Source organism: Taudactylus pleione, unplaced genomic scaffold (assembly GCF_031769625.1).
Source record: "Taudactylus pleione unplaced genomic scaffold, aTauple2 ptg001137l, whole genome shotgun sequence".
Taxonomy (NCBI): Eukaryota; Metazoa; Chordata; class Amphibia; order Anura; family Myobatrachidae; genus Taudactylus; species Taudactylus pleione.
Genome location: NW_028285538.1, coordinates 6,896,275 through 6,920,728, shown reverse-complemented (window position 1 = coordinate 6,920,728; position 24,454 = coordinate 6,896,275). Strand labels below are relative to the sequence as shown.

General features: G+C 44.5%; 1 protein-coding gene across 2 annotated transcripts in view; it reads right to left on the bottom strand.

The window, feature by feature from the left end:
* Positions 1 to 24,454, bottom strand: part of GALNT13 (polypeptide N-acetylgalactosaminyltransferase 13) — a 531,019-nt gene that overhangs the window by 54,545 nt on the left and 452,020 nt on the right. The window lies entirely within an intron of this gene.

Sequence of the window (24,454 nt, the reverse complement as noted above, 5' to 3'; positions counted from 1 at the left end):
CCCAGTGACACAGATATATATATATATATATATATATATATATATATATATATATAGGGAAAGATTCATGCACTCACATCCAATCCAATTTGTTTAATAATACAAGGCTGGGGTGCTCCTTTTGGACATCTCTATCCATAAAAATACAAAATTGATACCACACATGCAAGTAGGTATATAAGGGCACTCACCACATGTTCAAATCCAACAACGTATTTATTAATGCAGTTAGATGGAAAATAGGTTGCAGAGAGGTCACCAATGTTTCGGTCCGTATGCAGACCGTTATCAAGGCAATGCAATCCAACAATCAGCAAAGGCAACCGGGTTCACAAAGGGACTGATAGCAACAAACGTCCTTACAGCCGTAGAGTAGATAACTGCATCTAACTGCATTAATAAATACGTTGTTGGATTTGAACATGTGGTGAGTGCCCTTATATACCTACTTGCATGTGTGGTATTAATTATATATATATATATATATATATATATATATATATATATAATTTATCTAAGAGTTCGGTCACAAATAGCCTCACGGAGCATAAACAAAGCAATCTGCACTACAGTACAGTAGGGGGTAAATTTACTAAAGTGAGAGTTTTAGAAGTGAGTTTTAAAAGTGATGTTGCCCATAGCAACCAGTCAGATTCTACTTAACATTTAACTAGCACCTTCTAGAAGATAATAGCTAGAATCTGATTGGTTGCTATGGGTAACATCACTTTTAAAACTCACTTCTAAAAACTCTCACTTTAGTAAATTTACCCCTAGTAATCTTGTGCATCATTTCTCTAGTATCATCATTACTTTAAGAAGAGGTGGGAGAAATCTCTAGTGAGATATTGCTTATCCTTCATCTTGGATTATCACAAAAGAAATTATGACAGGAACTAAGGTTTCAACTTCACTAAATGTGCACCAACTAGAGAATGGCCATAATATAGACTATATGACTTTGGAAACTCTCCAAGTTATAGTATATTACATTATAAGTATAATTTAGTGGAGTATAAGGGAAACTAGTTGTAGATAAAGGAGCTACCTAATAGTAACATACTTTGTACTGGAGTATTATCTTATGTGACCATACAGTATCTTATGCTTATTACAAAATAAGAAGAGAGGAATTCTGTTTCTAATTGTAGGTTTAGATCGCTGCATTACTAAACTGAGATTTCCTTTCAAAGAGTTTCTTCAAGATCCAGTATAATAAAGTTTCTAATCCTTACGGATCAACCTCTGTGTTGTGACAATTACTGGGGCTAAGAGAAAGTAATTTGCCAGCCTCTTTATCATGGGAGTTAGAGTTTCCCAAGCCAAGCCTTGGTGAATTACGGAGTTATAAACCACCTTGGGGATAGAGTAGGAGCAAGGGAATGGTTAGAGTAGGAGCAAGGGAATGGTTAGAGTAGGAGCAAGGGAATGGTTAGAGTAGGAGCAAGGGAATGGTTAGAGTAGGAGCAAGATTACCTTGAGCAGTGGAAAGTCTCAAGATATCTGCAGGTGGCCAGGGTTACATGCTCACACTACAAATGCCAGGGCTGATAACTGCCCCCAGTCCGTCCCTGCCAGCGGAAAAATGCTTCACTTACCGGTTTTCTTAGCAGGAAACTCCATGTATGCGCAGACTGTAAATATAATTTTTGATGGAGCTTTACTTATAGGTAGTCTCCAGGGGCAAGCTCCACAAAGCTAAGCTTTTCAGAGATTGCTAAATTGGGTAATATTGCCCATCCCCAAAGAGATCTACATACCCACCGTTAACTATATTAAAGTCGGAAAAATCAGAAATCAGTGATCAGTGGGCCTGATTCAGAGCCGGACGCTATTTGCGGTCGTTCGTCCAGAAAATAGGGGTGGCTATTCAAATGAACCGTTCGCTCTTTGCGGTCTGTTCACGCCTCTATGTCTGAACGAGCAAACAAAACTTGCGGTCATTTTTTGAAACAATACGCCCCCCTGGCCGCTCGCATCCTACGTCATGTCCGCTATTTATTAGATTAATCGAGTACATCGACCAGCGTATGAACTGCTCGCTATTCTTATGGTTGGTTTTTGCTACCACAATCTATAAAATAACCCAGTGACGTGGTCAATGACGCTGCTGTATTAATTATGCACACCCTTAAAACGCCCGTTTTGACCTTTAAGCACGCCTGCGTTCGGATCTCCACTCCCCGTTTTCAAGCACCTTCCCCTGTTACCACCCACATACGCCTCATTCTGTCACTCAAAATAGCAGGCATTCGCTATTTAGCGAACAAACGATTTTCGGCCGCACTGACTGGTTCGCGCATGCGTATTACGATCCGTACGCATGCGCAGTTAGGCAAACATCGCTCAGAGCGAACGAGCGGCCGGTTACGAGCGGCTCTGAATCAGGCCCAGTGTCAGGGCTTTATTAATTAGCCCTGATCCTAAAATGTACTTTTCTATGACAATAATGTTAGGGCTTGCTAATTGCTAACCCTATGTGTCATCATACAGTATGTGTGCTTTAAACACTTTCGGTACAATGCTAAATACACACAGAGCAGGAGCCCCCTGGTGGAGCATATTGATACTTTTTGCTTTCCATTAATCCATTTCCTTGCAGGTAAGTCTGAGGGAGAGAGGGCAAGGAAGGGGTCTTTGAAAAAGTTCATGGAAAAGTCCTAACCCACATTTTGATTCACAATGCCAAACAAACTCAACGGGATGCTTTAGATAAGAATGTGCATTCAATATTACAATATAATTAGAAATCTAAAAAGTTGTGCATATCTGTTTTAACCATTTCATAAGCAGACATGTAGTATATTATACTACATCATATTTAAATGTACTGATAATCTGAAGATATAGAAGTATCTTGTGCAGTGCTCACAGCCTTCCACATGCTCTGTCCAGTTGCCATGGTGATTAATGAAATCTGAAACTTAATAATGATGAGGAAACAGTTTTTATGCATAACCAGATTATATTTGGAAATAAGCTACCAACAATGATTAAATCAGTGAAAACTATTTTTAGATACACACAGTTAAGAGACTGATCATTTGTTTATGTGCCTGAAATGACCCTATCATTATAAATACTTGTAAAGGTGGGACTTAAACTGCAAAATTCAAATCATTTGGATGCTGTACAGAAATGTCACTATAGTGCACAGTTGATAGATTGTAGATGCATGTTGTGAATTGTTCATTTCAGGAAAGAAATTGCTAAAGTACTTGAATGTATCGGTGAAATCTAGCAAAGAACACTGTTTTGTAGAGTAGGAACTAGGAAGATGATCGGTAGCTCCACAGGCTGGAAGAGCATGCTAGGACTTGAAGTTCAACAAACAGGTTTGTCAGCAGTAATGACATACAAGCTTCTCATTCGGAGACCCATGCATCTTATAGGGTCGATTCAACTAGGCTTGCCCAGCGAGTAAGTGTGTGCATATAAAGCACAGGCAGGACTCGCTGATTCATGTCTGTAGCCCCACAGTTTTGTACGCAGCTTCCACTGGGCTGTGAACAAAAAAGATGAGGTGCCATTGCCGGTGTTTCTGCACTGTTGCAATGGCACATTGCCCTTTTCGCACCTAATTTAATTGACACCTACTGTATTACCACTGGCACACGAAGGGGAGGGTGGGGGTGGGGGGTAAGATATACATTGGTTTATTGCTTCAAACCTTTAACAACCTTGTCTAGCTTACTTAACTTAAGCTAATAAATAACAACACAGACAACAAGAGCTTGGCTAAAAGGTCACAGCTTTTATTTATAATTAATTAATTAGCCTAACCAGGGTGGCAAAGAGACGCTGCAGGCTCGGTTCTAGCTTTTACTTTGCTCAAATACTCGGGGAACGACTGACACGTCCCCCCTCTAGACGCACTAACGCTGCGAGGGTCCCACTTCACTCCTGGGCCAATCCGAGACGATTTCGTACAAAAGCGCCCAGGTCCCCCTGCACAGAGCAGGGCAAATTCGCCAGGTTCATCGAGGGCAAGTGCCCCCACAACGTAAAGCCACCGAGCTGCAGCGTACTCCCGCCATGCTGCGCCTCCCCTAGATTGGGATGAAAAAATTAGTGTGACACAAGCAAAACAGTAACGGGTGGGATGGTGGGTTTCAAAAATCCAGAACAAAGAGGCTGTCTACACTCATACAAGCCAATATATACTGATCATATGACCACTCCCTCAAGCAATATCATTGGCTCACCCAACCAGCTGACCAGACAGCCTTATAATCTTCCCAGCAACAAGGCTGTCGTCAACAGCCATACAGCAAAAAACATAGTATTCTTAGTTATTCTCACGCTTATCCAGCCTTCGCATACTATTCTGAGTACATATAGTAGGAACCTTCCTTGTCAGGCCACATCAATTTATATTTTTGTTATGGAGAGCTTTGTTTCTGTCTTGTCTACGAGTCCTCCATCTAATCTCCATACAGGCAGAGATTGCCTGACTCACTGCACTCCTCAGCTTCAGACAGCAGGTTAGGGGGTACCTGCTGTATGCAGCTCAGCTCTGTGAATCAAAAAGCCAGAAATGATTCTTCACTATACAGTATATATATATATATATATATACACACATACTGTACATACACACACACACACACTCTAGCCCTCTTGCTTATATTATAGGGATTGCATGTATGCAGGCACTCAAGGACAGGTGTTGGTTTTCAGGATGTTCAATATAGGAACTTTGGAGCATGTTTTCTGGAAGTCACTAGAGCAGAATGCTGTAAAGCAATACTGAGCAGGTTTTCTGGACAGCATTGGAGCAGAATGCAGGTAACTTAACAGGTGCAGAATGCAAGACAGAACCTGGAGCCAAGATGGCAGCTAGCTATACTGGTGACACAGGGAGACCAGGAGTCCAAAGCACACCATCCAGCAGGATAAAAGGGTAATCAAAAGTATACCAGCTGCAGCACAGGAATCTGACAAGAAGATCTGGCTCAGATGGAACTGAAGAGTAAGGTTAAATAGGACAGTCACAGGGTCAGCCCATAGCAGCTGGATCAGATAATTAACACGTTTGCAGAATACCAACGTAATATGGGACCAGACTGGCTGGAACACAGCAGAGTAGCACCATTGGAGAGAGCAGCAGGAAAGTGGTATTGCAGTGGATCGTAAAACTAACATTTCCCTTAATTTCTGTAATAAGGTTAAAACAGTACATCTTCATTATTTAGCTAGCAGATTGGGGCTGCAGATGAATGCTCAGAGGGCCACATGCAGCCCCAGGGGTGCCTGCTTACCTTTACTGAGAGGATTAGCATGTTTGTAGCATACACTAGCAAAGCGCGTTAAACGTAAACACTTAAAACTATACACACCAAGACTGTATGAAAAACTAACAGCAGTCAAGCAGTAAAAACAAAATCACATAACATACATACAGTAAACATCACAGCATAAATGCCATAATAACACTTATGAGAGAATATCTACTATTCTTTGCTGGCTAATTGCAATCAACTGTGTTATTCTATTCCTTGCTATCAGTGGCTTCCACAGCATCCTTTAATAGCCTTACAGGAAATCTAGCCAAGTACTCTACATTTAGAATGTAAGGTCTCACGAGTTGGGCTCTCTTCTCCCATGTGTTTTTCCTTCCCTTACTTATACTATCACATATTCCATACTTCTTACAATGGCACCTAACCCTTGTCTTCTGGGAATACATATGAATTACCGCCGGACACAAGTCCGGCAGTTCAAATCCCGACAGCGGCAGGCCGACACGGCTGAAAATCCCGATTTTCCGCAGGTAAGTATGAACTAACCTAACCCCCGTAACCCTCATTAGGGGTGCCTAACCCTAACCTTTCCCCCAGTGCCTAACCCTAATCCCCCCTCTAAGTGCCTAAACCTAACTCCCCACCGCCTAAACCTAAGTCCCCCGGGGGGGTGCCTAACCTCAAGTCCAGCCCGGGGGTGCCTAACCCTTACCCTCCCTCCCCCTAGCCTAACCCTAACCCCCCAGGGGGATGCCTAACCATAAGCCCCCCCTGGAGCCCTAAACCTAACCCTCCCCCCCGCGGCTGTCCGCAGCGGCGCCCGGCATCTCTTCGATCGGGATGCCGGGCGCCGGTCTCCCAGCGTCGGTAAAATGACAGGCATCTAGAATTAGATGCCTTTCATTTAACCCTCGCTGGGATAAAGCAGTCGGGAAGCCAGCTGTAGGGCTTACATCCGCCAGCTTCCCGATTGCATACCGTCTTCTGCCTCCCTGCTATTTATTTCAGTGTTATGACCACTGTTGCAGCACTGTGTATATATACCATGTACTTGTCCTGCATTGTCTTGTACTGTAAGTCACTGGCGCCATAAAAGAACTATTTACAAACCAATCACATTTTACCCACTTTATATTTGTTACTTTACCCATAGCAATCCTTAAAACTTAGACACAAATTGTAATATAGTCACTATATTCAATGTTTATTAGAACATAATTAATCACTTCACGAGCAGATGATAATCCACCCCCATACACACTTTCAAGTCCCAACCAATATTCAGGTTTTAAAATGTGTCACTTACATCAGAAGTTTTATTTATTGTAAGGTAAGTAGTTACTTGTCATACTGCATTTTACATTTGTGTTCAGGACATTTTATATTTGGGTAATATATCTTTGCCATCAAAGTCCAATATATAGAGTAATGCGGCTAATATTAGACCAAAAAATAAGGGCAAAGTTTTGTTGTTTGTAACTTTTCCACATTTAGTGCAACACCATTAATTTAGCCGAAAATGTATCAGTTAGCTTACCCGCATACTTACCCACTTTTATAGTCTCCCTGGGCTTCTCCCCGAGAGATGATAAAAGTAGGTAAGTATTCAGGTGTCAGCTGATGGGGGCGGGGACTGAACATTCACATCATTAGGCCCCGTTCGCTCATGTCATGTGAATCGCATGCCTAAGAAAAGGGGGTGCTGGTCCCACCCTCTCCCCATGGGCCACGATATCTGCCAACATAAATATATTATTAATTAATTCCAATTTCAAATTAAAACATGTGCAAATGTTAACTTTAAAAGCATTTTCTACCTTTGGACAATCAATCCTTGGCCCTGAAACCAAGAGCTGAATTATTCTCTACTTATTTGTTTCTACTTTGTTTTAATGCATCTATAATGTTAGTATTACCCTTATTTGCCTTTTTGCTTGTATTATATCAGGGATGGGGAACAATTTGCGGAATAATTTGGTCTGGCCCACGGAGCTTTTTTCTGCTAGCCTCATCTGGCTAGCAGGGTGCCTAGAATGGCACTCTGCAGACAGAACCTAAGCAGCAGTGCCACTTGGATCATCCTTAGGACGCTTCAGACAGTCACACCGCTGCCCTTTCAGCTCCCCGGAGCACTGCAATCACCGGCGATTGTGGCCCGCCCCTGTGTGACGTCACACAGAGGGGTGTGGCCTGCACCAGGCCCGCGAATAATGTTATATATATATATATATATCAAAATGGCCCTCAGCAGAAAAAAGGTTCCCCACCCCTGCTTTATATATTATCCACCATTTAATTAATTCCTACTTTTTGCCTATGTCAAAAGACCAGGTTCAGGAGAAATGTTGAAAGGAAGAGATACACCCGACCTATTTTTTTCATTTGAGACATAAGTCATGAAACTTTGCCTTTGCCAGAAATCAGCCATTATATTGTAGCCATCTCATACACAAAGTAGAAGCAGACATCAGTGAGGAACGTTGTGCCTTATTACTTCCTTGCAGAGCTGTAACTAGACTTTTTGGTGCCCTGTGCCAGATAGAGCATTGGCGCCCCCCTCATTTTTCAAAGGGACATAATGCACCCAAAAAAGGACCATGGCTTCATGGGGAAGGGCCAGGGAAGAGATATGAGAGGCCAGGATGATGCTGGTGATGAAATAAGAGGAAGCTATAAACAAGAATGATAATAAATAGAAATTTTACAGGCCCAAACAGCGCCCCCTGAACTGTGGTGCCCTGTGCGATGGCTACCCTAGCAACAGCCCTGCTTCCTAGCGTATTGATATTTCATTATAAGTTTAGCCCTATCTGAATAAAGGTGAGTATGAAAACAAATTGCTCTAATGAACTTTGTATCAAATCCAGGTTGACTTCGACACGGCAATGTTCATGTGTCAAACTGAAAGAGGTCCAACATAATTTTCCTCAGCTGTTGGGGTACTCTGCTTTTTCCACTATTTAACTTTCAACCTTTTTGCCCCACTTCCATTGCCCTCCTCATACCATGACCCGATTACAAGCATGGACAGATCACTGCCACACCATTAGATCACTTGTGTCCTGAAATACTCTGCGCTGCAGTACACAGCACAGAGTATCCCATTGATCTCACTGGCTACTGGCTATTTATATCCTCACACACAAAAAAAAACTGGGGATACAACACAGAATCAGGAGCTGCAAAATTAACATACAAATTCAGTTTATAGAATGACTAATATTAAAAATACAAAAGAAGAAGGTTAAATTGTACCACAATTAAGACCTAAAATATAAATTAGGGATGCTTCCCTTGGACGCATGTCACTTATCATATCGATTAGTCAAGTTGGTACAACACAAACATTCTAAAAAAGCAAGCAAAATTTTAACAGGTTTGGTCATATTCAAGTTGGTGCAGTATGACCACCCTCCAGCATATGTCAAATACATTTTAATTATAAAAAACAAAAAATATTGTAAAAGTAAGACTGACAATCTTTTATTTCAATGCATTACACATACGGTATGTGTGTATATATATATATATATATATATATATATATATATTGTGATAGAAGCGCACTGGAGAAGTTAGGGATGGCGTGTATATGTAGCTCAGATTCCTGTAATATGTATCTTAACCCCCAGGAAGAGTCTGTTTTACAAACAGATCTGAGTGTTGGCTTTAGGTAAAAGCCGGAGAATGGGTCCTGGGGGTGTGGATGTGAGAGAGAAGGGAGGGCTCCATCCACAGGGCCGTTTCAGGTGTTAGGTCTTCCAGTCTGTGAGCAGGCTAATTAAGGAATACACCTGGAAGTGGATCAATATAGCTGTGTAAGAGTTTTGATGCAGTGTCTCACACACCCTGGGGGAGAACAGACACTGAGGTTTTGTTCAGAGACACTGGGACCTTTTGAAAGTGCTGTGTTTGTGGTAAGGCAGTAGGCCTTGCCACTTGTAGAGAGGAAATTACCTGTCTAGTCAGTGCCCAGCCGGGCTAGGATTTATTTTATGCTTGGTTTGTTTGACTATTGGAGTTGCACAATAAAAACTGGTGCCGACCAGCTTGCACAATAACCCACGACTAGAGTGCTGTTTCCTGGCTGCTGTGTGTAAGGAGGTGTCCACCTACCCCAGGAGAGGGACCCCTACCCTGCTCATGTCACATATGGTGGAGAATGCAGGCAATGCACACTAGAAATTGCAGCAAGAGGAAAAGTACTACATTTAAAATTTAAAGTGACAGACACCAATTTGTTGTGTTGGATATCAACTCGTGTTCTGTGAAGTCCATGAAGGTGGTGTCGGCAGATGCTTAGAGAAGCCAGGTTTGATACAAACATACACCTAAAGACAACCTGGAGTACATTGTTAAGGCCCTGCTCCAATCTAATAAAACTCTGCAAGAAGCTATCAAAGCTCAGCAGGAAACAAACAGGGCTCATAAGTCGCTATAGAGGAAACCTGCCAGGCCTTAAAAGACGTGGTACAACAACTAGTAGTCTGGTCTGGAGATGCTTCCACTGGACTTCCAAACAACACTCGCTCCATACGGGCCAGTCACTTTCTGCAAAAGATGACCGAGAGTGATGATGTGGAAGCATATCTTGCGGCCTTTGAGAGAACCACAGAAAGGGAGAGTTAGCCCAAGGAACAGTGGGCAAGTCTTGTGGCACCCTTCCTGTCTGGAGAACCACAAAAGGCCTATGATTGGTGCCTGGCTGATGCCAAGGACTATGCAAAGCTAAAACGGGAGATCCTAACTCACTTGGGAGTCACCTCATTTATTCTGGCCCAATGAGTCCACCGCTGGGAGTTCCAAATGGAAAAGCCTCCACGCTCACAGATGCATGACCTCGTCCATCTAACCACAAAATGGCTACAGCCCGAGACGCTAACAGGACCGCAGATCGTGGAAAGAGTCGTGAGGGACAGGTATCTGCGATCACTACCTGCATCACTGCGCAAGTGGGTGAGCCAAGCAGACACTAAGTCCGCAGACCAGTTAGTTGAACTGGTGGAGAGGTATGTGGCGGCTGAGGAATTGTTGTGTGTTTCCCACCAGGCCCCGGTTCCGCAACGGCGATCTTCCGTGACTACTGGTAAGACTGTTCAGGGGACAAGGGTGCTGGGCGGTGGATTGAACTTAAGACTGGGGGTTTGGAACCTGAGGATAGGCCAGCCAGGCCAGGAAGGTTCTTACCAGTGGCGTCACAAGGGGGGTGCGGTGGGTGCGGGCCGCACCGAGTGTCACCCTCCAAGGGGGTGACACCAAAATCTGACTCATCCCCGCCCCCCGCTCAGCAGAGCCTGCACTACAGGGAGACGCCAGGCTGGAGAGGTGCTCTCCCTGCAGCAGCTGCTGAGACAGCTTTTAATTCTGCCGGCTGCTGCTGCGCCTGTCACACTGAGACAGCCAGCGGCAGCCTACTGTACAGTAAGTGGCAAGTGCGGCTGTGCTCTTCATACAGTCCCCTACATGTGGGGGGGGAGCGCTAGAGGCACGGGGCTGATTACCTGCTGTCAGTGTAAAGACGATCAGCCTGACTGAAGCCGCCGCCGGGGTGGATCATGGCAGCTGAGCTCCTGCTCCTCCTCTCTTCAGTGAATCAGCTCACTCCCTGCCTTACAGATCGTCACGCTGGGAGCAGACAGGGACAGTCTACAAAACATTTGCCAGTTTACAAGTGTATTCAAATACTGTTGATTACACTTGAATACTGACAAGTAGTTTGTACACTGTCCCTGCTTCTTCCCAGCGTGACCCTCTGACCTCCCAGTCAGAGAGGATGAGAAGGAGCTGGGAGACAGCTGGGAGACAGCGAGCAGCCAGCACAGTGACTATGGTGTAATGTATACAGTAGGTGTAATGGGAAGTAACTAATTCAGTGAGGAGAGAGTGTCTATGCTGGGGATGGTGTATTAATGTATATGCGTGGGTATACTCATTGTGTTTCTGTGTGTATAAGGGGTGTATTCATGTTATGGGTTATATGTGGGTCAATGATGGTCTCTGCATTATTTGGCGGTTACTACGATGCTCTCTGTATTATCTGGCGGTTACTACGATGCTCTCTGCATTATCTGGCGGTTACTACGATGCTCTCTGCATTATCTGGCGGTTACTACGATGCTCTCTGTATTATCTGGCAGTTACTACGATGCTCTCTGCATTATCCGGCGGTTACTACGATGCTCTCTGCATTATCCGGCGGTTACTGCGATGCTCTCTGTATTATCCGGCGGTTACTGCGATGCTCTCTGTATTATCCGGCGGTTACTACGATGCTCTCTGTATTATCTGGCGGTTACTACGATGCTCTCTGTATTATCTGGCGGTTACTACGATGCTCTCTGTATTATCTGGCGGTTACTACGATGCTCTCTGTATTATCTGGCGGTTACTGCGATGCTCTCTGTATTATCTGGCGGTTACTACGATGCTCTCTGTATTATCTGGCGGTTACTACGATGCTCTCTGTATTATCTGGCGGCTACTACGATGCTCTCTGTATTATCTGGCGGTTACTACGATGCTCTCTGTATTATCTGGCGGTTACTACGATGCTCTCTGTATTTTTTGGCGGTTACTACGATGCTCTGTGTATTATCTGGCGGTTACTACGATGCTCTCTGTATTATCTGGCGGTTACTACGATGCTCTCTGCATTATCTGGCGGTTACTACGATGCTCTCTGCATTATCTGGCGGTTACTGCGATGCTCTCTGTATTATCCGGCGGTTACTACGATGCTCTCTGTATTATCCGGCGGTTACTACGATGCCCTCTGTATTATCTGGCGGTTACTAGGATGCTCTCTGTATTATCCGGCGGTTACTAGGATGCTCTCTGTATTATCTGGCGGTTACTACAATGCTCTCTGTATTATCTGGTGGTTACTACGATGCTCTCTGTATTATCTGGCGGTTACTGCAATGCTCTCTGTATTATCTGGCGGTTACTGCGATGCTTTCTGTATTATCTGGCGGTTACTACGATGCTCTCTGTATTATCTGGCGGTTACTACGATGCTCTCTGAATTATTTGGCGGTTACTACAATACTCTCTGTATTATCTGGCGGTTACTACAATGCTCTCTGAATTATTTGGCGGTTACTACAATGCTCTCTGTATTATCTGGCGGTTACTACAATGCTCTCTGTATTATCTGGCAGTTACCATGACGCTCTCTGCATTATCTGGCGGTTACTACGATGCCCTCTGTATTATCTGGCGGTTACTACAATGCTCTCTGTATTATCTGGCGGTTACTACGATGCTCTCTGTATTATTTGGCGGTTACTACGATGCTCTCTGCATTATCTGGCGGTTACCATGATGCTCTATGCATTATCTGGCGGTTACCATGACGCTCTCTGCATTATCTGGCAATCACTGTTACACTCTATGCAATACAATAGGGGTCATTACTTCTGGGGGTAATATTATAGGGGGCATTACCACTGCCATTGTGGGCACTATTAGGGGGCATTACTAATGGGGGCACTACTACAGGGAGCATTACTTTTGATGGCACTACTACAGGGGGCATTACTACTGAAGGCATTACTACTAGGGGCACTACTAATGTGGGCATTACTACTAGGGGCATTTCTACTAAAGGCATTAATACTGGGGTCACTACTATAGGGGGCACTAATACTATAGAGGGCACTACTATAAGGGGCATTACCACTACCGCTGGGGGCACTATTAGGGGGCATTACCACTGGGGACATTGCATAGGGGCACTGCATAAGGGGCACCACTACTGTGGGCACTACATACGGGACACCACTACTGGGGGCATTGTGTAAATGTGTCTGCTGGACTGGTATTTGGGGAGAGTTTGCGGAGCTGCGCATCAATTTTATTTATTTTTTTTGGTGAGAGGGGGGTGTCACCATGAGTTATAGCACCAGGTGACACCAACACTAGTGACGCCTCTGGTTCTTACCCCATAAGAGACTTGATAATAATATGATACAATGTTTTTGATGTAGTGAATTGGGCCATATTGCTGCTAATTGTCCACTCACCTCTGAACCTATGCAATGTGATACTGCTTATGTCCGTCGCAGAAGGTCTTTCTTTGCACAGCCTGCCTGTACTGCTGACCGACAGGCTGAGACAGATAAGCAAATGTGTAAGGTTACTGTAGAAGGCAATCAAGAAGCGGGTCTGTAATACCCCTTTTTACACCTGAGCTAAAACCCGGGTTTTTGAAGGGTTAGCCTGGGCAGCTCCCTGGTGTAAAAGGGGAGAGGGTTGGATCGCCAGGTCGAGTGACCCGGCAATCCAAACCAGGTAACTAGCAGGGTTTAACACGGGCGTAGCCCGTGAAACCCTGCCGTGAGAACATCGCACTCCGGGTCACGATGACCTGGAGTGCGCTGCTAGCTGGCCGATTGGTCCGGCTTCAGTGGCGCTTGGAGATGACGTCATGTGCATAAATACTGTGATGCACAGTCAGGTGCATAAATATTGGGACATTGACAGAATTTTCATATTTTGGCCTCTATTCACCACCACAATGGCTTTTAAATGAAACAAACAAGATGTGCTTTAACTGCAGACTTTCAGATTTAATTTGAGGGTAATTACATCCTAATCAGGTGAACGGTGTAGGAATTACAACGGTTTCTATATGTGCCTCCCACTTTTTAAGGGGCCAAAAGTAATGGGACAAACTAAACAATCCTAAATCTAACTTTTACTTTTTAATACTTTGTTGCAAATCCTTTGCAGGCATTAAAAGCCTGAAGTCTGGAACGCATAGATATCACCAGACGCTGGCTTTCATCCCTGATGATGCTCTGCCAGGCCTCTACTGCAAATGTCTTCAGTTCCTGCTTGTTCTTGGGGCATTTTTCCTTCAGTTTTGTCTTCATCAAGTGAAATGCATGCTTAATCGGATTCAGGTCAGGGGATTGACTTGGCCATTGCATAACATTCCACTTTTTAGCCTTAAGAAACTCTTTGGTTGCTTTTGCAGTATGCTTCGGGTCATTGTCCATCTGCACTGTGAAGCGCCGTCCAATGAGTTCTGAAGCATTTGACTGAATATGAGCATATAATATTGCCCGAAACACTTCAGAATTCATTCTGCTGCTTTTGTCAGCAGTCACATCATCAATAAATACAAGGGAACCAGTTCCATTGGCAGCCAAATATGCCCACGCCATGACACTACCACCATCATGCTTCACTGATGAGGTGGTATGTTTTGGATCATGAGCAATTCCTTTCCTTCTCCATACTCTTCTCTTCCCATCACTCTGGTACAAGTCGATCTTTGTCTCATCTGTCCATAGAATGTTGTTCCAGAACTGTAATGGCTTTTTAAGATGTTGTTTGCCATACTCTAATCTGGTCTACCTGTTTTTGTGGCTCACCAATGGTTTACATCTTGTGGTGAACCCTCTATATTCACTCTTGTGAAGTCTTCTCTTGATTGTTGACTTTGACACATATACACCTACCTCCTGGAGAGTGTTCTTGATTTGGCCAACTGTTGTGAAGGGGTTTTTCTTCAGCAGGGAAATAATTCTTCTGTCATCCACCACAGTTGTTTTCCGTGGTCTTCCGGGTCTTTTGGTGTTGCTGACCTCTTCGGTGCGTTCTTTCTTTTAAAGAATGTTCCAAACAGTTGATTTGGCCACACCTAATGTTTTTGCTATCTCTCTGATGGGTTTGTTTTGATTTTTCAGCCTAATGATGGCTTGCTTCACTGATAGTGACAGCTCTTTGGATCTCATATTGAGAGTCGACAGCAACTGATTCCAGATGCAAATGTCACACCTAGAATCAACTCCAGACCTTTTACCTGCTTAATTGATAATGAAATAACGAGGGAATAGCCCACACCTGTCCATGAAATAGCTTTTGAGTTGACAGTCCCATTACTTTTGGCCCCTTAAAAAGTGGGAGGCACATATAGAAACCATTGTAATTCCTACACCGTTCACCTGATTTGGATGTAATTACCCTCAAATTAAATCTGAAAGTCTGCAGTTAAAGCACATCTTGTTTGTTTCATTTCAAAGCCATTGTGGTGGTGAATAGAGGCCAAAATATGAAAATTCTGTCAATGTCCCAATATTTATGCACCTGACTGTTATATATATATATATATATATATATATATATATATATATATATAATGTTGATTTTAGGATTTCGTAGTCTCTTACGTGATCTAGACATTCATTTTGGTTTGGATTTAAAACTGTTATGATGCTTTCCAGAAATAAATTATATGATTACTGACGACATATATGACACACAAACAGTAAAAAGACACACATGAATATAGGACATTGATTAATTTTGATGTCTCGGATTGGTCACAAATAAGTTACTTTTTGCACACACCTATGTTCATTTGAGCATTCAATAAGTATTATAGACATTGCAGGTGGCAAATAGATTCAGTATTTGTCTTTTCATCTAATAACCATCAGGCATTTCCTAGTGATAAACATCATAGATAAATTACGTATCCCAGGTGGTTGTCATCAAAAAGACACAATTTTAACAAAAATGATTCTCCTGTCTTATATCAGAAAATATAAATAGTTTGTTACCAAAAACAAGATGCTTTAAGCAAAATATTTTCCAAAATTACATTAAACAATTCACAGCTAATGCTGTTTTATGGAAAGATTATGAATATAAAACAATCAGCAGCTAACGCTGTTACAATTTGTCACAGCCAATCATTGTGTCTTTTTACTGTTTGTGTGTCATTTATGTCGTCAGTAATCATATAGTTTATTTTACAAGCATCTTTATTAAAAGTTAAGGGGTCTATTTACTAAGCTGTGGTAGGAGATAAAGTGAACAGTGATAAGGTACCAGCCAATCAGCTCCTAACTGCCATGTCACAGGCTGTGTATGAAAAATGGCAGTTAGGAGCTGATTGGCTGGTACCTTATCACCGCTCACTTTATCTACTCACACAGCTTAGTAAATAGACCCCTAAGTTTTATATATCCATAACTGTGTTTACCTAGAGAATTTACATTGGGGCTGCATATGTATAATTCCCACTTTCTTCATTGATCTTTTTTTGCTGCTGTCTCTATTATTAAGCGTGTCCCCAAACAGAGTCCTTTTTCTATCTCTGGATAATTTTTGACTACTAAATTTGACTCTGGGGTGCACCACTAGTAGGCTAAATTTCCATATTCTTTAATGATCACATATAGGGATTTTTTTAGTCCATTAATTTTGAATATAATACTACTTCTAGTTCTATAGTTACAGCCCAATTCAATCTATTTCATTATTTGCTGTTGAACCTGTGCGGTTATGGACCGTAGTGGTCCCCCTATGCAGTGCCCCCAATAGTGCCCCATATACAGTGTCCCCAGACTCAGATCCTGGTGTGGATTGTGAAGTTCGGGTGTGTCCGGATCACTGAGAACCGAACCCGCTCATCTCTAAATTCTAGTAATTATGTCGACAAACAGAAGCACAGCCCTGTCCTCCACCACATACCTGAACCTAGCAATGACAGTTTAGCACAATTTACTTAATTTAATATTTTTTTCTGAATTTCTCAATAAGAAACGTTAAGCCAGGGAGTGTCGTGAAAACATTACAGATACTCTAGGGTGCCGTGATTCAAGAAAGTTTGGGAAGCACTGGTATATTTAAATGTGCACCGTTGTCTCTAATTCCTAAAGATAGCCGTAGACAATTTTGGCAAAACAACATTGCAGAGTTGAACAATCCTATTTTCCCGCACTAGTGCTCACTTCCAAGGCAGATTTATTTTCAGAGACAAATTCAAGATAGTTTGATCTCACAGGGAAAAAAAGAACATTTGCTGAAATGCTGTAGCTTTCCTTACCACAGCCCGGCAAAGCTGATGTGATTAAACAGACCTTTCTTGTACTACGGAGTATTATGTTGTCAGGATCTTCTGTAGAGGATATGACAGAGCTTTTTCTTTTAGTCTCTTCTCTGGGAATACCCGTCACCAAAGTCTTATATTGCTCTTCTAATTATGAAAGAAATGTCAAAGTGATTTCATTATCTGTCATGGCACTTATGTTGGATCTTATTATATGTTATAATAAACCAGAGGTGTTCCATCCTGGGTCCTGTCGGGTACTGATAGTAATGTTGCGCACAGTGGAGTGCATGATGGCTTTATCAGGCTGGCTCTGCACATAGGGCCTAATTCAGAGACGGATGTGAATTTTAAGCAGATCCAGCGACTGTTTGCCACCGCACATAAGCCACACTGCACACGCGCCGCAATTGTCTTGCGATTCCGCTTGTACAGATAACCCATTTGCAAAGTGAGTGAAGTCAGCGTTTGGTGTAGGTAACGGGGGCATACTTGCTTACCCTCCCGATTCAGCCGGGAGCATCCCGAAAATCAGGTGCCGCTCCTGGCCCCCCGGAAAGGCAGGAAACCTCCCGGCAGCCGCCAACCCTTCCAGCTCCCACCTCCTCGATTACAATAAAGCCCTCGCAGCGGGGGGGAGCCGGTCACGCGATTTGCGTCATTGTGGCCCCGTCCCCTGCTTCACAGTGATGAAAATCTCAGCATTGTGTAGTGGGGACAGGGCCAAAATGACGTGATTGTGGCCACGCCCCCTGCTCCGCCCCCATTGCTGGGTAATATTCCCAGCCACGCCCCCTCTACCGCACCACGTCCCCCCTGCTTGTCCGACCTGGCTTCCCCTTCCCGGAGGAGGCTTTCAGAATGTCGGTATGCCTGAACAGGGGGGGTAGTTAGAGAAACGCAGGCATAACTGACTGGTTAAATGCCGTTACATGGGCGTGCATAAATTAGCATACTACGATAACATACGTAGCATGAGAGCTCTTTGTGTGGCAGGAGAGCCGCTGTATTTGAGACAGGTCAGACCTGCCACAAGGGCTGCATTACTGGTCGATGTGCGTCGATGTTACTGATATTTACATTGGTACCTGATATCGTACACAGATGAGAAGACAGTGGTGGGGGACCTTATACTCTGGTAAGCTTTGGAACAATTCGCATATTATTGCAGCTACGTTCCATCCCTAAATCAGGCCCTAAATGGCTTTGATGAATGGTGCTGTCCGGGCCCTGTCTCAGAGCTACTCCTGCATGATGTGTCATACTGTCACACACCTTTTCACTGCTGCAAGGGTGCTGCTGCATCTGACTTTCAAAGTGACATAACTAATCCATATATTGTAAAACCCTATACTTTGTATGTTCTCCCAAAATAACACATAAATAATATACAGATAACACACACACGGCTGACCCAAGCCTAATTTTTTGGTAAGTGAATGTAGATTTTGGCGTTTCTTGGTGGAAGGAAAGGGGTGTGGTCTTATGGGAAAAGCTGCACCCACGAGCCACGCCCTCCCCCTCCATCTTCATCACATGCTGGGAGCCCTCGCTTCAGTGTATAGACCATGTGCTCATGCGCATGGCATAGATTCACAGCTTACTCTGCTAAGCAGTACAGCGAGTGACTGCGGGACACTGCGGCCTGTGCGATGTGACAGCGGGACACCGAAAATCGAGATGGTTCGGAGGGAATTGTGTGTGTGTCTATATGTAATCATCACTTCAGCCTCATACGTTCAATCACCCAAGGCATGCGTATATCAGAGCAAGAGCGCACACCCAAGAGTCGTATAAGATGGGCTGTCCAGGGGCTTTATAATGTCATTTGCGGTGAATCACATCATCATGGCCATCCCACCATTCACAGTGCCACGCCCCATGCACCTCCCACCTTGATGTCGCCTTCAGGAAAAGCAATACGTCAGTAAGTATGGAAAAATTGGAATTCAGATGTCTAGTTCACTGTTCACTTGATTAGGCTGGAGTGGCTGGAGTACAAATGACATTACTGTTTTGCTACAACTATAGACAAAGCAAATATCATATTAATAGTTGCCCCATTTTTTTCCCCAAAAGATGGTTATAAGATATCTATAACCAACATAAATATGGTGTGTGGTGCACGGGTTACAGCAACAGGGACAATCATCAGCAGCTATTCCTCCAGAAAGGACCAACTTCCCTGTGGAAAGGACAAGGAAGAAGAATAACAGCTTTAACCAACAGAAGACGGTGGGTCAGCAGGACCTCCCCTGTGACTGCTGTAAGCTACGAAGGCTGCAAGCGATCTATACATCTGGGACAGAGAACTCTCACAAAACATGCGATTAAAATGGGCACAGAGTGAAGCCAGCTCCTGCATCAATGCTTCACACTTCATTCATTCTTTGGTGAGTACAGTAAATCCAACCTCATAAATAATTTTGATACTATATTAATCTGCAATTGTAAGTAAGGTAATATTTCACCATTATAAAGTGACATTGTTAACCACATAACTGATTACTTTTTTCCCCAAACACCACTCAGAAATTGTCGATTTTGTTTTTAATTATTGTAAGCCTAGAACATATTTAACAAAAAATATTTAAATATTTTATTGACAAAAATGCATTTAAAGTTAGAGATGTTTGCGCCTTTTGGATCTGGATTTGGTTTTGCGAAAACCGCCCTTGCGTGGTTTGGTTGAGTTTTGGATCTGTATTTCTTTAAAAAAAAATCATAAAACCAGCTGAAATCATAACTTGGGCCTATTTTTGCTTCATCACAGTACTTGTGTTATGGATACACACTAAGGATCGGCCTGCGGCGTCACAGTACTTGTGTTATGGATACACACTAAGGATCGGCCTGCGGCGCCACAGTACTTGTGTTATGGATACACACTAAGGATCGGCCTGCGGCGTCACAGTACTTGTGTTATGGATACACACTAAGGATCGGCCTGCGGCGTCACAGTACTTGTGTTATGGATACACACTAAGGATCGGCCTGCGGCATCACAGTACTTGTGTTATGGATACACACTAAGGATCGGCCAGCGGCGTCACAGTACTTGTGTTATGGATACACACTAAGGATCAGCCTGCGGCATCACAGTACTTGTGTTATGGATACACACTAAGGATCGGCCTGCGGCGTCACAGTACTTGTGTTATGGATACACACTAAGGATCGGCCTGCGGCGCCACAGTACTTGTGTTATGGATACACACTAAGGATCGGCCTGCGGCGTCACAGTACTTGTGTTATGGATACACACTAAGGATCGGCCTGCGGCGTCACAGTACTTGTGTTATGGATACACACTAAGGATCAGCCTGCGGCATCACAGTACTTGTGTTATGGATACACACTAAGGATCGGCCAGCGGCGTCACAGTACTTGTGTTATGGATACACACTAAGGATCAGTCTGCGGCATCACAGTACTTGTGTTATGGATACACACTAAGGATCGGCCTGCGGCGTCACAGTACTTGTGTTATGCATACACACTAAGGGAATGGATTGCGGCGTCACAGTACTTGTGTTATGGATACGCACTAAAGCTGGCCACACATCTAAAGATTATCTGTCCAACCAGCCAACTAGTAGATTGGTTGGAATGAAAATCTGGTAAGGAATACAATCAGCAATTTGCTCCCAGACGCTGAAAAATGGACCAAATAGTTTAAATCAAACATTTAACAAACTTGTCTGATGACCATTTTCATCTGTTTTCTGGCATTTAGGAGTAAATTTCTGATCATCATTTACTCCCATTCCTTACCAGATTTTCATTCCAACCAATCAACAAGTTCGCTAGTTGGATGTAAGTTGTTCTAGTGTGTGGCCAGCTTAAGGGTACGGCCTGCAGCATCACAGTACTTGTGTTGTAGATACAAACTAAGGGCACGGCCTGCGGCGTCACAGTACTTGTGTTATGGATACACAGTAAGGGTACAGATTGCGGCGTCACAGTACTTGTTTAATGGATACGCACTGAGGGTACGGCCTGCAGCATCACAGTACTTGTGTTATGGATACAAACTAAGGGTACGGCCTGCAGCATCACAGTACTTGTGTTATGGATACAAACTAAGGGTACGGCCTGCAGCATCACAGTACTTGTGTTATGGATACACACTCTTGTGTTATGGATACACACTAATGGTACGGACTGCTGCATCACAGAACTTGTGTTATGGACACGCACTGAGGGTACGGCCTGCGGCATCACAGTACTTGTGTTATGGATACACACTAAGGGTATGGCCTGAGGTGTCACAGTACTTGTGTTATGGATACACACTAAGAGTACGGACTTCAACGTCACAGTACTTGTATTATGGATACACACTGGGTACAGCCTGTAGCACCATAGTACTTATATGGATACACTGGGGTATGGCCTGCAGCATCACAGTACTTATATGGATACACTGGGGTACGGCCTGCAGTGGCACATTACTTATATGGATATACTGGGGTACGGCCTGCAGCGTCACGGTACTTATATGAATACACTGGGGTACGGCCTGCTGCGTCACAGAACTTGTGTGTTAGGGATACACACTGGGGTACGGTTTGAAGCATCACAATACTTGCATTGCTACACTGGGGTACAGCCTGCAGCGTCACAGTACTTGTATGTATACACTGGGGTATGGCCTGCAGTGTCACAGTACTGACATGGACACACCAGGGTACAGCCTGCAGCATCACAGTACTTGTGTGTTAGGGATACACTACTTGTATGGATACAATGGGGTACGGCCTGCAGCATCACAGTACTTGTGTGTTAGGGATACACCCAGACCGGATTAAGGGAAGAGCTTTGGGCCCCACACACAGAGGGGCCCCCAGCACTAGTGCACACAAGGGGGATTTCTGACCCCCCTGAGTCCTGACGGACCAATTCCCTCCCCTACACCGGCTGAAGTGGGGGCAGAGCAATACAGCAAGCCCCGGCCCCATATCACTGGACTCAGCACAGCCCACAGCTCAGCCACACAGCAGAGTACAGCACAATCGAAGTGAAGCAAAATGCGCCGATCACCGTGGGAAGGGACTTACATGCAATCCAAAACCCGCAGGAATTCGACGGCAGGATTGATGACTTTTTGCCTCGTTTTGGGAACCGAGGGACTGATTCAGACCCGCTCACAAGCACTATGCGCTCGCAAGCACTATGCGCTCGCAAGCACTATGCGCTCGCAAGCGGGTTGATGGCGGGGCTAGCTCCCGGGCTCACTACAAATGGGGCGGCTGTCGATGTTGATCGACAGCTCACCCCGTTTTGTAGGCGGGGAGGGGGGTGGCTGGACAAACGGAGGCATTCCCGAAGGAACGCTCGTGATGTCAGTAGTGAGCTTCCTGTTCTATTAGAGCAGGAAGCTCACTTGGGCTTGCGGGAAAGAGACCCTACCACAAGGGTCTCATCGCAAGCCCAATCATCGCGACCATCACCTGGCCGCTCGCATAAGCTGTGGGTGGTCACCCACAGCTTAGCGAGCGGCCAGGAGGCCAGGTAAAAAAAAAAAGCAGCCGACCTGATTCAGAGCGAGCGCTCGCTTTTTACGAGTCTGGTGGGAAACCCCGTGCCAGACCCGGATCCCCCTTGGATCAGGTATGTTCGGGTGGGTCCGATTCTCAGAAAACCGGACCCGCTCTCTATTTAAAGTACTATTAAAAAACAAAATGCCTTGGGGGTGTCTTGCATCCTGTGTCTATAGGCCCCCACTATAACAGTACCTCCTACCCAGTGGTTATAGATCCCCCAAGGCACCACCACCATACCTAATGGTAATACATCCCTATTGTTCATAGGTCCCCATTATAACAGTATCTCCCACCCACCCTCAGCAGTAATAGATACCCGACGGCATAATCAACCACCCTCTGTAATGGTAATACATACATCCCTAGTGTCCATACGTCCCCATTATAACAAGACCTCCCACACACCAGTGGTAATAGATCCCCCAAGACATAATCCACCCCCTCCCGTATGGTAATACATACATACATACTTAGGGGTCTATTTACTAAGCAGTGTTAGGAGAAGTGAAAAGTGAGTGTCTATAGTTGCCCACTGTGGAACTACTGCAGTTAATTTACAGACTAAAAATGTATTAATCATTAAATAAACCCCTTTTTGGGAAATAGATAGTTTTCCCTCACTACACTAACTTACCGCAGCTGTAATCTGTGCTGCGGATGCTCTGTTACATCTGTAAAACCAGTGCATGCGCAGCACTACCTACAGCTGCGGTAATTTTGTGTCCCCCTTCCCCCCTCCGCTCACCTCCCCCCCCTCCCCGCACTTACCTGCCCGCTGCAGCGCCTCCGGCTCCGGTGGCAATTCTGACACGAGTTCTCCCAGCAGACCACAGAACAGTTTAGATTAAAAAAAAAATTTTTTTTAATCTAAACTTTATTGTGTTCTGCCGGGAGAACACCTGTCAGACCAGCCACCGGAGCCAGAGAACAGGCCAGAGCGCCAGAGGGAGACGCCGGGGGACCTGTCCACGCTGACACAGGTAAGTTTTACCTGCTATTCGCCACCTCACAGTGGCGAATAGTAACACAATCAAATTCTGAAAATATATAATTTTCTGAATTTGATGAATAGCATAATTTCCTTATCCCCATACTAATGTATGGGGAGTGTGGAATTCAACGCATGGGGACTTATCCAGGAGATATCAGTGATTTAGGATAATGTCCTTAAAAACGTTATTTTAGTGTTGATGAATAGGCCCCTTTATCTCACATTTAACCATATCTCTTATTTGTCAGTGATATAATTGTCACAAGCCGCTGCCATGTCTTGTTACCTTCACGCCGTTTCTTCTGGTCTGACAAGCCTCCCCAGTCACCAGGCAATGTGGATGCCGAACTGCGACAGTGCTCGCAGTTGCTGGGAGACCAAGATGCCAGATAGCTGCAGGTGCTGCTGGGTCTGCCGGATAGACGTGCAGTGTCCCAGCTGTCAGCCGTCAATCAATCTGTGCACCCGCATGCCCATTGGTTGAGGATCTTCTATCAGTCTGTCTGGACCGGAGCCACGTTGCCGGTAATACTTTATGCCTGTGTGAATTCTGGTTCCTGTCAGTCTGTCAGTGTCCCTATCTGCCGGTCTCCTGTCAGTTTGTGACTACTCTGCCATGTTTGTTTACCTTGCCATTCTCTGCCATTCCAAGATTGGTCTCAGCCTGCGGCCTCGCCGCACCCACGGCATTCACCTCAGAGTAGTGATCTCCATTCCTAGTGCCATCTACATTTGCCCCTCACGCTGCCTCCATCTAAGGCACCTGCCTATGGCATAGTTTCCTTTACCATCAAGGACGCACCGCTGCCTCAAAAGTCGCACCACAGCC